The sequence below is a fragment of the Lolium rigidum genome, chromosome 2 (genome assembly GCF_022539505.1).
Source record: "Lolium rigidum isolate FL_2022 chromosome 2, APGP_CSIRO_Lrig_0.1, whole genome shotgun sequence".
Lineage (NCBI taxonomy): Eukaryota > Viridiplantae > Streptophyta > Magnoliopsida > Poales > Poaceae > Lolium > Lolium rigidum.
The window spans coordinates 47168987-47186217 of NC_061509.1; the positions used below are offsets into that span (position 1 = coordinate 47168987).

The following is a 17231-nucleotide window of genomic DNA, read 5'->3' on the forward strand; positions in this document are numbered from 1 at the left end:
TTCCACCTCCTCGGATTTGCCAATCTCTAGTTCTCTACACAGTTTTATTATGTTAGATTAACAAACAGTGTTCAAAATCATGCATATAGTATACACAATTCAAGTCATTTTCATGGATTTTTAAATAATCCCTCAGGAATGCTGGATGAGAAACCATCTCTCTACTAACAATAAGAAACAGTTGGGCATAGTAAGGGAAAACGAAACATGCATCTTCGGCAAGTTGAGACATAGCAGATCTATGCATGCATGGTGAGAGGAACATGATTATAAGCATTAGCCAAATCCCTGAGTATATAATAAGAATTAATAATAAGGAGGACCAACAAAGGTCGTCAACAAGTATTGCAAGAAAATGTGTGAGGCAAACGCACAGCAAAATTGAGGCAATGCACTCTACGAATGAAAGTGCATTATTATAAAATCTCCAGAAGACTCTATATGCTGGAATTGACCGGTCACATACAAGACAGTAAACATTTAGTACCTCAGACATCACCATTAATTTAAGACGAGAAAAAGGAGACTGGGAATAAACCTTTAACAACTGTATTTTCTGTGCAAGGTCATGCTCCCCAAGAAACCTCCAAATTGTAAGCTGTCCTTGGTGTCTTCACACTCTTTACAGTGGTGATATACTGTGAAGTAGCACATGGTGCAAGATTATGTACATATATTTCTGGCTTTTGCTGCATTAAAAAATTAAAATGTGACATAAACAAGTAACACTAGTTAAAATTTGCCAAATAAGTGTGAAAATCAGTACTTTAAATCATAATTGCAGTAAGCCACTGGAACACATATATGATCCTAGATGCAGAATGCATAAGTGGTGCTCCCTCTGTTCCTAAATATAATACGTTTTGGGAGACCAAAGGTAGTGACAGGGAGGCTCCTTCAATGTCTTCCAACCACCCAAACAATCTGCTCCACCTAACATCAACAACAAAGTCGTAAACACTTAACTTGCCCAGTGGGTAGATTTATCTCTGTTTGATGTGACATATTTGCTACTGGAATCCAGACAGCTACTGAGTTGTATGGGTTTTGGGCAATCCAAATAGTATATGAACATGTTGTTTCACATGTGGAAGAATTGTTTTTTTGCTCGGTTCCAGTTTTTAGGATTTCTGCTGCAAAATTAACTGACCTACGTTGCTCTACTTCAATTCGGAACCTGGAGTCCATGGAGATCTAGAGGAGGAAGAAGAACGCCGGTCTATGACTTGCAGCAGAAGTGATCTAGGTTTTGCGGAGAGGAGGGACAAGTCAACTTTATCTGCCGCAGAAACCTGGTATGCGTGTTTCCCGCATGGGGTTGTCGGAGCATTTTCAGAAAGGGATTGGGGTGGTTGGTGGGAGCTTACCCTATTTGGGCGAGGGCTGGAACAGTCAAGTGCCTGAATAACTAGCACACTTTATGCCGTTAAGTGCTAGCAGTGCCTGCTCTCCTAGGGAACCTAACCAGCCAGCCAATTTCCCACGCCTGCCCCCACATCTCTCAACTTAAGATTTCAAGGCTTCATTTAAATCATATGTACTACTTCCTCAGTTGTCAAAAAAATGTAGGTACTATTTCTTGTATTCAACAGAACGTGACTTCCTGGATCCTATCACTATTTCCTTATTTGAACTTTGGTCATTTTGTTAATAAAAAAGTCATAATCATATATATCACTTGAAAAATCTATATATTTTTATGTCCTAATAGTCAAAGGTAAGGCCTGCAAAAAAAATAACAATTCTATGGATCCTATGATATCATCTATCTTCAAACAAAGGTAGTAATTCCTGGAGAAAAATGTTACGGGTTCAATTATCGATAAAATCTACCATTTCAGTGAACACTGAAGCAATTGCTTTCAGTATTTCAGAGATTACAATGCTGCGGACAAATTTAAATAAGTTAGTTTGGTTAGATTTCAATCGAATTGAAATAATAACTGATGTAGTATATACGGAATGAAAACCAGATTCACCAAAGTTTCCCTGATTATTTTTGCTTACGATGGAACTATTTCTGAAAACAAAACTAAACGATGTACCACATTACTAGTGTGATAGTTTTTTTTCATTGTTAGAATTTTTGCTATGCATAGGCCAAATATTAGATTTTGCACAGGGACTCCAAATTTGCAGGTACCCTGCTTTGGCTAATAATAGCTGATTTTTATACAGATTAACAAGTTGACCAAAAAATATGGAGTAAGATGGTCTGCTAGTCTATGTACTATTGCCCCTCTATTATGTCTCTATGGGAAATAAATCAATATAGAATGGACCAACATACAGCATGGTGTTAGAAGCATGTAGTAACAATTAAGAATAAGTAAGTTTTGTCATTGTAATCTATGTGAAAACAGCAAATTCAATTACACATTTTATATGCGTTAGTCATCAGCGAGCCATTTGTTTGGGAAAAAACAGAATCCATCTTTCAAACAACTCCTGTAATACGTAAACAAGGTCTCATCGAGTTGAATGTTTTTCTCGAAATGAGGAATGCCCTGGCCTCTGCATCGGTAGATGCACACAGCCTTTTATTATAAATATCAAGAAAACATCTATCGAGTTGGATGTGTCATCTATCAAGAAGAAATAGCTTTTCTTTTTGTATCTAAATTTTTTAATTCAAAGAAGATATGTTTGTTGTATTGTGATCCAAATTCATATACTAAAGGGAGGCTAACTTCTGACGAGCGGAGCGAGGCCCGTCGCCGGAGGCTTGGGCCGAAGCGTGCCCTGCGAGGACGCTCGCGAAGGGGGTGCGGGGCGGCAGCCCCCGCGGTACGGTACGGATCGTTGGCACCGCCTATATATACATCTTGTAAGCCGCCGGCTAGGGTTTATCAGATTATAAGATAACCCACGGCGTTTGTAAACACCTCCCGATATAGTGAAGTTTTGCTGGCTGGCGCCCGTGGTTTTTTCCCTTCTTTGTTGGAAGGGGTTTTCCACGTTAAATCTTGTGTCCCCTGCGTGTGTTCTTGTTTCGTTCTTCGTTATTTGCTTGTCGCTTTTATAACAAGTGGTATCAGAGCCCGTGTTTCAATCTAGGGTTTTGCGACATGTCTTCCTTGAAGTTCGATCTACCGCGATTTGGATTACACCACAAGATTTTCTCCGTGGCAAGTGAAGATGAGGGCGATACTTACCCAATCTTCCGATCCGGATGAAGCTCTTGATGGATTTGGCAAGAAAGATGCCAAGACCTGGACCGACGATGAAAAGAGGAAAGACCGTAAGGCTTTTTCATTAATTCAGCTTCATCTATCCAACAATATCTTGCAGGAAGTGCTTGGCTGAGAAATCCGCAGCGGCGTCGTGGTTGAAACTGGAATCGATCTGCATGTCCAAAGATCTAACCGATGAAGATGCACGTGAAGATGAAGTTGTTCTCGCACAAGCTGCAAGAAGGTGCGTCAATGATGAATCACCTATCGATCTTTAAAGAGATCGTTTCGATTTGCTATCCATGGAGGTAAAATATGATGATGAGGATCTAGCTCTTATACTCGTTAGTCTCGTTGCCTAATTCTTTTGCGAATTTTCGAGACACCTTGTTATACGATCGTGATGAACTAACCCTTGCCGAAGTTTATGAGGCCCTCCAACGAGAGGGAAAAGATGAAATCTATGGTGCAGGCAGAGGGTTCGTCATCTAAGGCGAGGCACCTGCAGGTCCGAGGCAGGATCGAGAACGTAAACAACAACTACAACAGAGATAAGAGCAAGACCGACGAGAGGTCGCTCAAAGTCCAAGGGACGAGATGGTAAGTTCCGCAAGTATTGTAAGAAAACTAGCCATAATATTGATGATTGCCGGAAGTTGCGTAACAAAGAGAAAAGAAACGGTACCTACCAACCGAAAAACAAATCGAGGGTGATGGTAAGGCTGCCGTTGTTTCCAAGTGATAATTCGGATGGCGATTGCCTAGTTGTGTTTGCTGGTTGTGTTTCCGGTAATGATGAGTGGATCCTTGATTCGCATGTTCGTTTCATATTTGCCGTAACAAAGACTGGTTCGGCTCTTATGAGTTTGTGCAGAGTGGAGATGTTGTGCGTATGGGAGATAACAACCCACGTGAGATCGTGGGCATTGGCTCCGTTCGGATCAAGATGCATGATGGCATGACACGCACTCGACGGATGTTAGACACATACCGGCATGGCCGGAAATCTGATCTCTCTCGGTACCCTTGATGTTGACGGGTACAAACACTCCGGTTCTCGCGGAGTTCTGAAGGTATCAAAAGGTTCTCTCGTTCACATGATTGGTGATATGGATTCTGCAAAGTTATATGTTCTTAGAGGTAGCACTTTGTCTGGTATTGCTGCTACTGTTATTCCCGATGAACCTGGTAAAACTAATCTGTGGCATATGCGTCTTGGACATATGAGTGAACATGGCATGACAGAATTGCACAGGAGAGACCTCGCTAGATGGCTGCAATTTGAGTAAGTTTGAGTTCTGTGAGCACTGCATTTTTGGTAAGCATAAAAGAGTTAAATTCAATGCTTTCGTTCATACCAAAGGGATTTTAGATTATGTGCATGCTGATGTGTGGGGACCTTCCCGCAAGACTTCTCTTGGTGGTGCAAATTACATGCTTACTATCATAGATGATTACTCCAGAAAAGTGTGGCCTTTCTTTCCGAAACATAAATCTAATGTGTTTGATGCTTTTAGAAACTGGAAAGTTATGATAGAGAAGCAAACGAAAAGAAAGTTAAATTGCTTCGTACTGACAATGGCATGGAGTTTTGTTCTACTGTTTTCAATGATTATTGCAGCGATGAAGGCATTGTCAGGCACCACACCATCCCATATACTCCTCAGCAGAATGGTGTGGCGGAGAGGATGAACAGAACCATCATCTCCAAGGCTCGCTGCATGTTGTCTAATGCCGGTATGCATAGACGTTTCTGGGCTGAAGCAGCCTCCACCGCCTGTTACTTGATAAACAGGTCACCTTGTATTCCGCTTGATAAGAAAACTCCTATTGAGGTATGGTCCGGTTCACCTGCTGATTATTCACGATTGAGAGTTTTCGGTTGCAATCGCTTATGCTCATGTTGATAATGGAAAGCTAGAGCCCGGGGCTGTTAAGTGTGTGTTTCTTGGTTATGGTTCAGGAGTTAAGGCATACAAGTTATGGAATCCCGAAACTAAGAAAGTTTTGCATAGCGGGAATGTTGTCTTTAATGAGGCTGTTATGTTTTATAAGAGTTCATCTATAGATGTTACCGATGCTCGTTGATTTTTCCGATAATTCCGATGATGAACAACAGAGGATTAGCGTGCAGGTGGAGCACGTGGAGGAGAAAGAAAATGATGTTGCTGAAATTGATAACACCGTTGTTCAGCACTCACCACTGTTTTGCAGCAAACAAATAGTTCCATTGTCTGCCGATAGACCGAGGCGTAACAAAGGTCCACGTCCTCGTTTAATTGAAGAATGTAATCTTGTTGCTCATGCTTTGAGTTGTGCTCGAACAGGTGGAGCATGGTATCGAACCTCGCTACATATACCGAGGCCGTTGCATCCGTTGACCACGTGAAGTGGATTTCTGCTATGCAAGAGGAGATGCAATCGCTTGACAAGAATGGCACATGGGATGTTGTGCCCTTGCCTAAACAAAAGAAGGCTGTCCGTTGTAAGTGGATATTTAAAAGAAAGGAAGGTTTGTCTCCTAGTGAGCCTCCGAGGTTTAAGGCAAGGTTAGTAGCAAAAGGTTTCAGCCAAATTCCGGTATTGATTATAATGATGTATTCTCTCCGGTTGTGAAGCATAGTTCCATTCGTGCATTCTTTGGTATTGTGGCTATGCGTGATCTTGAGCTTGAGCAGCTAGATGTAAAGACTGCTTTTCTGCATGGTGAGCTTGAGGAGGAGATATACATGGACCAACCTGAAGGTTTTGTTGTGCCCGGTAAGGAGGATCTTGTTTGCAAGTTGAAGAGGTCCCTTTATGGTCCGAAATGAGTCTCCAAGACAAGTGGTACAAAAGGTTTGATTCATTTATGCTTGCACATGAGTTTAAGAGATCTAAGTATGATAGTTGTGTTTATATCAAGTTTGTTAATGGATCACCAATATACTTGTCGTTATATGTTGATGATATGTTGATTGCTGCCAAGAGCAAGAAAGAGATCACTATTTTGAAAGCACAATTAAGTAGTGAGTTTGAGATGAAGGATCTTGGTGTCGCTAAGAAAATACTAGGTATGGAAATTACAAGAGACAGAAAATCTAGTGTGTTATTTCTTAGTCAGCAAAATTACATTCAGAAAGTTCTTCATCGTTTTAATATGCATGATGCAAAGTCTCGTTAGTACACCAATTGCTTCCCACTTCAAATTGTCGACATTGCAATGTCCTAGTACTCGATGAAGATATTGAGTACATGTCTCGAGTTCCATATTCTAGTGCTGTTGGTTCCTTGATGTATGCCATGGTTTGTTCTCGTCCTGATTTATCCTATGCTATGAGTTTGGTCAGTCGATATCTTGCCGATCCTGGTAAAGAACATTGGAGAGCTGTTCGATGGATTTTCGGTACCTTCGTGGCACATCCAAAGCTTGTTTGAAGTTTGGCAAGACCGGTGAGGGACTCGTTGGCTATGTGGATTCAGATTTTGCCGCCGATTTGGATAAGAGAAGATCCCTCACAGGTTATGTGTTCACTCGTTGGTGGATGTGCTGTGAGTTGGAAGGCAACATTACAATCTGTTGTTGCCCAATCTACGACCGGCAGTAATATATAGCAATTAATGAAGTCGGCAAAGAGTCTCGTTTGGTTGAAAGGTTTGTATGCTGAGCTTTGTGGAGATGATTCTTGCATTAACTTGTTTTCTCGACGGTCAAAGTGCAATATACCTTACTAAAGATCAAATGTTCCATGAGAGGACAAAGCACATTGATATCAAGTACCATTATATTCGCGACATTGTTGCTAAAGGTAAACCGAAGGTATGCAAGATAAGTACTCATGATAATCCTGCGATATGATGACAAAGCCAGTTCCTCGTTTCCAAGTTTGAGCTTTGCTCGAGCTTGGTTGGTATAACTCGTTTAGCCCAAGTGGTCGTTGGCGCCGACAAGTGTTTTTCCTTTGTCTGTTCAGGAGATTGTTGAAGTTCATGCTACAAGATGGAATTTGTCTCAAGGTGGAGTTTGTTGTATTGTGATCCAAATTCATATACTAAAGGGAGGCTAACTTCTGACGAGCAGAGCGACTTGTAAGCCGCCGGCTAGGGTTTATCAGATTATAAGATAACCCACGGCGTTTGTAAACACCTCCCGATATAGTGAAGTTTTGCTGGCTGGCGCCCGTGGTTTTTTCCCCTTCTTTGTTGGAAGGGGTTTTCCACGTTAAATCTTGTGTCCCCTGCGTGTGTTCTTGTTTCGTTCTTCGTTATTTGCTTGTCGCTTTTATAACAGGCAATGTGTGCAATTCTAATCAACCATCTTCCTCTGTATTTTTGTCGGAATCATTGATCTCTATAAAAGTCAGCTATTATTAGCAGAAGAAAATGGTGCATTCCTGTGGCCTCCAACATGGAGGTTTTCCATGCATCGAGTAAGCTAATTATGTTGTATTGATGTATCTACTAAATGTGAAAGCCAAATACATTTAATCTTTAAGATTATATTGCATATTTGCATTTCAGTGTCACTTGATAGCACAGATCCAACTAACCTCACATTCAAGCATTGCACAACCTACTCTCAGTTTGATATTCGCTGGCTATGGCTTTCCCGCACGGACAACAGGCGCGCTTGGAGGGATCTGGACCTACAATTCTCGGCCGAGGAGCGCGCGATCTTCTTCGCCTCAACCAGCATGGTCATTGGGAACGGTCAGCAGGCGCTCTTTTGGGAAGACAGATGGATCGATGGCCGGGCTGCCCGCGAGATCGCGCCCGCGCTGTATGATTGCATCCCCAAACGCCGCCGCAAAATTAGGACCGTGGCGCAAGGTCTCCAGGGGAACAGTTGGGCCCGCGACATACATGGCATCCTCGGCGTCCACGAGATCGGCCAGTACCTCCACCTCTGGATGGCCATCGCCCACACCACGTTGACGACGGAGCCGGACAGACTCGTTTGGAAGTGGACGGACAGCGGCTCTTACACAGCCAAGTCCTGCTACCTCGCGCTGTTCCAGGGCTCGACCATGTCCAGCTCGTGGAAACTTACCTGGAAGACGTGGGCACCGCCGCGCGTCAAATTCTTCAGCTGGCTGGCGAGCATGGACCGTTGCTGGACTGCGGAGAGGCTGGCCCGGCGAGGACTGCAGCACCACCCCAGGTGCTTACTGTGCGACCAGCTGCCGGAGACGATGCATCACCTCACCCTTGCCTGCCCCTTCTCCAGGCAGGTCTGGCACGAGGTGTTGGCACGCCTGCGCATGACTTGCCAGCCACCTACTGACGCCGACGCAACCCTGGACGACTGGTGGCGTAAAGCGAGGCAGCAAACCCCCAAAATCATGCGCAAAGGCCTGGACTCCATCACCCTGCTCACGCCGTGGCTCATATGGAAACACCGCAATGCCTGCGTATTCGACAGAAGCCAGCCATCGATCGCTAGATTGGTGGACGACATCATGGAGGAGGCAGTTCAGTGGGCTAAGGCAGGGGCCAAGGGTCTAAGGGTAGTGCTGCCGACAACCTGGGACGTCCACTGATGTATTTTATTTTTGGTTCTCTCCCTCCTAGGAGGCTTGTAAAACTCTCTATCTTTTCAATGCAATGAAACGCAAAAGTCTTTTGCGTTTTCTCGAAAAAAAATACACACAAATATTCTCGCAAATTTGTTTGAAGATTCGGGCTCTACGTGTGTTTACAGTCGTCAATCCAAGAGCACATTAAAAGATTGGTGTTATAGTATGTACTACAGGAGTGTGGATCACACCGAAAAATCTTCCAGAAAGACAAAGTTTGATGGTGAATCTAGCCACACACACGTTTCCGTGGTGAAGCATGTGTCTGGTTACATGACAGAGAGCATGAAGGGAGTGACCAAGATGAAGGTGTTAGATTAGACATACGAGCCTACAATATATCCAAGGGAATATACATATTGCAGATTATTATACATATGCACTGGTTTGTTATATTAGTATTGTATTATTCCTCTTTGCTGATTTATTTGATTTAGTTGTCAGCTAACTATGATGAGAGAACAAATTTACAAGATTACATGTGCCCTGAATGTGCAAGTTTAATAGTTCTAAAGAGCATCCAAGAGTGGGGCAACGTATACTGGTCATGGCCCTCTTGGTGCAGCAACGAGGATGATAAATAGTGACCTATCATGATCCAACATATTGCGTGAATGCAGAGGATCGGGTAAGATATTGTTCTATCTTTCATTCAACAATATTTGTTAATTGAGTTTTTTTTCTTTTAATTTGCATTTGTTCAGGTGAGATGATAAGTGACAAGGATAGATGCCCAAGCTTCAGAGGGAACAAAGTAGCCCAGAAGAAGAAGGTTTTGGAGGTTCCAGTGGAGGAATGAGTGAAACATGACTTTTTTTAAACAGAAGGCCTTAGCCCAGCTTTAAATTAATAAAGCCACGGAACCGGCTGATACAGAGTGCTTACAACGCATACACAGCTAACAGGCCACACAGCGACACAAGCAAACAAAGGATAAAAAAGAAAGCTTCGCTTCAGACGCCAAGACCATCGTCTTCCGTAAAGCCGCCACCAAGAGGAGCAGGGACAGATGAAGGCATCACCAGCGGAAGAACTGCTTGCATCGCTTCCAGATGAACACATGGAGACACACTCGCGGTCTCTGACTCCGAAGAAGGACCCTTCCCTCTCGCCCCAGATCGAAGGGCGCCGCACCGTCGGCGGACGGAGAGATTCCCCCGAGGAACACTCCAGAGCAAAATCGAACCAATGTTCATGGAAGAGACCAAGGCCTGCTGCCGCTAGATACCTCACCACGGCCATTGCCAACCCGAGGCAACGTCTCCGAGAACACGCAAGCCGCAGAGCGCAGGCTCAACGAGAAGACCGGCGGACAAGGGACAGCCACTACCACCGGACTGGAGCTCGCAGACTCCAAACCAGGGTCGTCGCCACACAATAAGCATTGCCAAGCACCACCACCAACAGCCAGAAACTCGACAACCATCCCTGCAGCCCCAAGCGATGCCTTCAAGAAGGGGAACGACGTCGAGCCGCCGCCATCGCCCACGTAGGGGTTGGGGTTTTCACCCAGGGCAGAGTAGTGGGTGGGGGGAAGTGGAACCTCAACGAAGCCTGCAAGGAGGGAACCGGCGCCAGGGGCGTCGACTTCGTCGTGGCCACCGCCGGCCAAGGGTTTCTCCCGGTCCCGAAGACCCCACCACCATCCAGCCGGCGAGATCGCAGATCCAGCCGGAGGACAAGAGTTTCCCCGGTCAGCGATGGAGATCTCCCTAGATCTGGCAACGAGGCTCGACGGAGAACCTCGCACGCCGCACCGACGCTCGCCGCCACCCTGCCGCCCACACGGCCAGGGCCGCGGGCCAGCACTCCACGGCCACCGCTCGCCGCGAAGAAGACGGTGCCGCTGCCACCATCCGGAGCCGCCGCTCCGGCGTCCGTGGCCCCCGCCGAGAACTCCACCCGCAGCACCTCCAGCACCGAACGCCGCCGCCGCCAAGCCGCCAGATCCCGAGAGCCACCCGCCGCCACGGAAGGAGGAGCAGCTGCCGGAGTCGCCGGCCAAGGGGAAGACGCGTCGGGGACGGAGAGCGCCGCCGGGCAGCGACCTCTGCCCCGGCCAGCCCAGCACAGCAGCCTTCCTACCATGCGGCCGTGCTAGGAGCCGGGGGCCGCAGCCGAGGGCCAGATCCCCGCCGCCCCCTTCACCGGCGCCGCGGCCTTCGGCCGGCAGCACCTCTGGGGGCGACGAGGAGGGGGTGAGGGGAGGGAGGACGGACGGGGCGGCGGCGGCTAGGGTTTGCCCCTCTCGGTCGCCTGGAGGAGCGACGCGAGAGGAGCGACGCGAGGAGGTCTTGTTCGCACTGCTCTAGTGAAACATGACTGGAGATGACCATAATAAGAAGCGGAGTACGAGTTGTTCGGGTTCGACACCTTGGCCCACCAAGTTGTGGCATTGCTAGTTGCACTTCTCGGTCTTTCCGATGGATCCTCAAACAGGGATGACGCCTCGGGTCCCCACAGTTTCATCATCATGTATGGCAACATGAGCAGCTGGCTGTCATGTGGCAAAGTTTTAATTTTACACTATTACTGAGAAAATCTAGAAGCACAATGCTGCAGAATTCGGTGAACGTAACAATCTAAGGAGTTGGTACATAGGGCGTTAAAAACTGCAGAGCCATGTGCATGACTTGTACTAAGCTGGAAGGGAATGTCAGGGCGATTTTACTCCTTAACAAGAAAAATAATTAGGCGTATTATACATGAGAACCTACCTTCAGGAATCAGGAGACCGCTTGGTGGATGACAGGTGATATATTTTCTATATCCAGCTTTACCTGATTCAGAAATCATATGTTTACCTCCAACTGAACTTCTCTTGGGCATTCCTGCAGAAGTAGTAAGCTCGTTAGTGTTACCAAAAAGCTTCGATGCAAATACAAAAGAAGAGCTAGTCTGTAGTTCATTTTTAGATGACAGACCAAAATTGGAGTAGAGATTTTCTCACCTCCATGAGTTACACTGGATTGTCGAGTAGCACTCAACCGCTTCAGCAAACTTCTTCAGTTTGAAAATACATATTGCCCTGCAAAAATAACCACATACACATGGTACATCTGACAGAAGTGGTCTCGGGTGGATCTCGACAGAGCAGCCAAAAATTATGTATTCAATCACAAGAGTTTCGCATGGAAATGTCGACTCAGACCTGTTCCTTTTCCAATGCGGCGTCCTTGCCCTCTCCACTCCGCCTAGTTGGCCCAGATTCCCAGAACAATAGAGGGTATTTACGAGGAGGAGGTGGTGTTGTACACTCGAGTCCAGTACAAGTATTCGGTAGGAGCTGGGGCGTCCCCGTCGCAGTCGCCATTGGCGGCGGGATTAGGGGATACTTGGAGTTGGAGGCCGGCGGCGGGGGTGGGCGAGGCGGCGGCGCTATTGTTCTTGGTTTGCACCTATTTTGGGAGGAGAAACTTTAACATGCTCCCAGACAATTCCCGACCGACCGTTTATTTTCTTCCAATGACTAAAAAGTCCAGTACTCCCTAAAGAAATCACAACTTTATCTAAATCCGCATGTATGGCACATAAAAACTTTATTTTTTGGTGGAAGAAAGTCTGCCCAAACACGAGATCACTCTTGCCCCACCGCCAAGAGAAAAAAAAAACCGCCTCCACCTCCTACTCCACCATAGATTGGTTCCTCCTCCTCCGGCCGTCCTCACCGGTGTTAGAAGGGATAGGGGACCCGATCTATGAGAGGAGGTTTCAGTAAAAGTAGTGCTTTTCTAAAAGATTAGGTTAGGATTTTAGGTAGTCGTCTTCTTTTGTTCTCAAATCATTGAAGATGGCATCGTCTACAATAATTGATTTTCTGTCCACTCTTCGACGATGAGATCTTCCTCTCGACGTTAATGGTGGTGTTGAAAGATTAGCAACGCTAAGCATGACTTTAAATTTCAGCTTTTTTGCTTTCACTCCGTTTTCTTTTGATAGCTCACAACTCATTTCAATCAAGACATTCAATCATATGATAGTTTGTTTCAGTAGCTCTTTCCTAAGCATGAAAAATATCTATTATGGTGGCCTCATTTATTTTCAAGCAAAACTAGACATAACACACTAAAGAAATATGCTCCAAGTTTCTACGACATTCTATGTTGCTTAAAAAACAAAGTTTAGTGGTTTGCAATCCGAGAGTTTAATAGGTCCAGTGGGGTGCCTTGTGCATCCCCAAGCTCATGGTTTTCACCATTCTTGGATGCCTCTTGGTGTGGTGTTCCTCCATTATTCCCTGTCAAAAAGATTCAACACAAAATTTTCTCCCATTTTCTTTTCTATTGGGTGACATTAGTGGTACAAAGATATGATAGTAGCTACCATATATATCAAAGACAAAAAAAATCCTAAGTAGTCCAGCAAGCATATAGTGTCCTAAACATTCCTAGCATATCAAAATACTCATGAAAACTCATTTTGGGACCCAAAGGAATGGTTCAAACACTAGTGGGCAAAATCTGTCCATATTTCAACAGCAGCAAAGCGAAATTATTTTGGCCACTTAGACATGTCAGAAATTTTTGCCAATTTTTGTGCATATAGAGGATGAAAAGTTGCAATTACAATGTAAATATATATGAGAGCAATCGGAGTTACAGAAAAAAATAAGGGAAGTTTTCTACTAAATAGTGTTATGGAGGAATTTGCTACTCCATGTGTTTTAACAACTTTCTATCATCCAAATTTTGTTCTACTTGGTACTTTATTGCTAACCTACAACAAAGACAGTAAATAGGACTCTTTTAATATAGCACGTATGCATAAAAATAAATAACTAGGTTGCCTTCGGAAAGTTCGGAGATGGTAAATCTAGAGGGGGTAAATAGGTTTCTACAAGTTTTAATTATTTCTTTGCAAGTTAGGCTTTGCGGAATATAAAGATGAGCCTAATGCAAACTAGGTGAGGCACCCTATACGATGATACAAGTAACTCGAGCACGAAGGCTCTCACAGGCAGAAATATCACAAGTAAAGAGTTCGGTTAGAGATAACCGATAGCACGCGGAGACGAAGGTTTATTCCCGTGTTCCCTTCCTTTGCAACAAGGTACGTCACGTTTGGAGAGATGGGGTCCCACGAAAGATTCCCCAGCGCCACAAAGGCTCACCTTCTTCTCCTGAGCCTATCCTACGAAGGAATAGCTCTTTTCACTTGTGGTAGACTTTGATGCCGCCTCCAAACCTTCACAATCTTGTCAGGAGCAAATCCATAGCCCGGATGCTTCCGGACGCTTTTGCCCACCTAGGGTTTCCAAGAAACCCTAGAGAGCATGTATCTTGATGAATACAAGGGGAAACATGATTTGGCTTGGTGGAATTATAGATCGAGACCTCCTCTAGCTTTTCCGCGGAGGGATTTGAGTTTGGGTGGAGGAGGAGGAGCGAGATCTGAGGCTTTTGGTGTTTCTATAAATGGAGTATGAGAGAGAAAGCTCAAGAACAGTTTGTAGTGTAGTGCCTAACTGTTCTAACGTAGGAGAAGGTTTATTTATAGGTCCACTTGAAATCCAGCCATTGGAGACAGTTGACAACTTGTCCAGCTCAGCATTCTGTCGAGGAGGCCGGTGTGCCGGCTGTGCCACCGGGCTGGCCGGTGCCACACCCGGTGCCGCCGGCAACCGTCGGGCCAGTGCTGGACGACCTTCCGGGCTTACAGTACATTTGCTTCAGTAGTCATCGGTGTAGGAGCCGATATACGCCGGGTGGTCCGGTGCTGGGGCTAGTGCCGCCGGGTTGGGCGACGGGCCAGCCGGTAGAAACCGGATGATGATACTGGGCGAAGGGCGTTGGCTCCCTGGAATCATCTCGGTGTGCACCGGTGCCAGGGCCGGTCTGCGCTGGACCAGCCGGTGTGGCACCCGGTGCTACCGAGCCGTATGTCGGCCAGAGCTTCCTTTGTTTTCTTCAAAGTGGGGGGTCTCCCTTCACCTTCTTGTTTCAATGATACACCATTATGCATGTTGGACTAATACCTGAGAATAAACTTGTAGGCATGTATTAGTCCAAATACTCTAGCTACGGTGTCATTGTAACCAAAATAATGGATAAGGGTAACCCTTACACCTTCCGAAAAGCGTTTTCTTTATAGCCATATATATAGCTAGGCTTTACTTACTTGATTCAAGTGATATGGAGATCATGTGATACTAGCTTATACCTTGGTGCTACCTCCTTATTCCTAGGAAAGTGTTCCATAAATTTTTCATGTGGGAACTTAAACTTCACATTCCCTTCCTATGAGTCAATAACTCCACATGTAGTTGTCAAAAAAGGTCTTCCAAGAATTATAGGACTAGAGGTTTTACCCCTCATGTCCATGATAACAAAGTCAACAAGCACAAAATTCATATGTAACTCAACCATAATATCATTTACTTTTACTAAATCATGTTTGGTTGAGTCATCCACAATCAAAAGATCTATTGAACATTTTTCCATGGTTTTGAGTTCTAGTAGATCATAGAGTTCTTTTGATAATACGGAGACACTAGATCCTATATCTAGAATAGCATTATGGGTTTCTTTGCCAATAGTGATTAATATTTTGGGGATCCAAATATCTCCAAGCTTTGGTGGTATCATGGCTTCATTATTGTATCTTTGTATCTTTGCTTTGATGACATAGTTCGCTATGTAGGAGCCAAAACCTATTTGATGAACATTAATGGATGGGTCATTAGAAAACTTTTGTAGGATATTGATAAGTTCATTTAAGCTGCATTTATCAAGGTCAAGTAGAGGTTATTTTGTTTCACTTAGAATTTTAACTTATTCTACTTTTTTCTCTCTATTGTGTAGGTTAAAGACTTCATATCTATTATAAAATACTTCATCTTTCTCCAAACTTTTCATAATTTTGACTTCTAAAAGCAGGCCATCTAATAACACATGGGTGTTTGAGGAAATTATGTTTAATGAAAGCACCTCCACATTCATTATCCAAATATGTCATAGAGGTGTTAGTTAAACCCGGCCCTATAAAATATTGCATTAACATCCAATCCCTAAGGCCATGTTTTGCTCCATAAGCAAGTCCTCTAAATCTTTCCCAAGATTTTACTAGTAATTCATCTTCATTTTGTTTAAAAGAGATAATGATTTCCCTAAGGTGACTTATTATTTCAGGGAATCCAAATATTTATGCAAAGACAACTTTAACATTAAACCAAGAGCTAAAGTTTCCAGTTGGCCATTTTAATATCCAACCTAATGCTTTTCTAGCAAGTGAATATGGAAAAGTTTAATCTTGATTATGTTATTATTTGTGTTCCTTATATTTAGAGCCTTGCAACTTTCATTGAGTTTTCTTAGGTGTATCACAGGATCCTCCTTTTATTTTCCATGAAAGCGGTTTTCATAAATTACTTTTGTTATTGTGGGGTCGATTTCAAAGGGTTCAATGAGTATTTCATCTTTGGGATTTCTATTTTCGTGCCCTCGGGTCCTTAGTTGTACTCAGTTTTCCCCAGCTCCTTAGTTTTTCCTCAGTTTTCCCCAAGCCCTTGTCTAAAACCCGTAGAAGGAGCTCGAACGGGAGGATTCCCGTTTAGTTGACCGTTTCGTTTTGATGTGTGGGGCCGCGTCGTGTGGGGCCGCGTCGCGTGGGGCTGGTAGAAAGGGACCGCGTGGGACAGGACGAGACCGCGTTTGGTTGTACGTGGACAGGAGTTCGGTTCTGTCTCTCTCGGCCCAAATTGGCATCCCTTTTTAAGAGCACATTTTCCCCCTCTTTCTCTCTCTGTCTTCTTTCACCAAATTATTATCAAATCTAGAGAAGCTTCTATTTCTGTCGTTCTTCAATTATTTGTGCCTTTTGGCCCTCGTTTTTTCCAAATATGGCAGCAAATCTAGTACTCCCTTGGCGAGGAAGGAGTAGCCGTTCACTGTCGCGCCGACCTTGGGGAAGGTCCTACAGATGTCCTCGGCATGCGTGAGGACGCAGTTGAAGTCGGTGCCGCCAAGTCTCCTAGTGCAGAAGGGGAACTTGTAGACACCTTTGGCGAAGTACACTACAAGAAAAGTTCTGATAGACAACGTCTCAAAATCGTCCGCTAAGGGGTATTTTTCGTCGCCCATGGGCCTAACCCGGTCGTTGCCTATTCGACGGTGCCTCGTAGAGGAGGGATCCTCACGAGGGGGAGAAGAAGTAGGGGCCATAGGGCGGAGTGCACACGGGACTCCAAGTGGTACGGCGATTTATCCAAATGCTTCGAACACTCGCACGACTTGCATGGGCCTACCGTCGTTTGTCCTGGAATTATCTCGCGCTCATGTTGCTACAATGAGTTGTGGTTGTGCCTCTAGGGCTCCTGTGATCCGGCTTATAAAGGCGCACGGATCTAGGGTTTACATGGAGAGTCCTAGCGCCGGAATACAAGTTGCCTAACTACGGTACAATACCTTGCCGTGTACATCAAGGATCCGCCTTCCTCCAAGTACGCAGTCGGATCCTCGGGATACTTCATGGGCCTTTCTCACGGATCCGGCCTCCTCCGTAGGTC

The 17231-nt window shown here is 45.0% G+C and overlaps 2 long non-coding RNA genes across 3 annotated transcripts in view; both read right to left on the minus strand.

Moving 5' to 3' along the window:
• Window positions 1–621: 621 nt before the first annotated feature.
• Window positions 622–17231, minus strand: part of LOC124686363 — a 56168-nt gene continuing 39558 nt past the window's right edge. Inside the window, exons 2-3 of one of the 2 annotated variants that reach the window (XR_006997794.1) lie at window positions 767–933; window positions 622–689 (exon numbers count right to left, since the gene is read on the minus strand). This is a non-coding gene — a long non-coding RNA (uncharacterized LOC124686363). Of the gene's footprint in view, window positions 690–747; window positions 934–17231 lie in introns of those variants that run through there. The other variant, XR_006997795.1, reaches the window with a different exon arrangement.
• LOC124686362 lies at window positions 11457–12069 on the minus strand. Its single transcript, XR_006997793.1, has 3 exons — window positions 11880–12069; window positions 11679–11756; window positions 11457–11559 (listed from the first exon to the last, which is right to left on the minus strand). It is a non-coding gene; the product is annotated as an uncharacterized LOC124686362 (long non-coding RNA).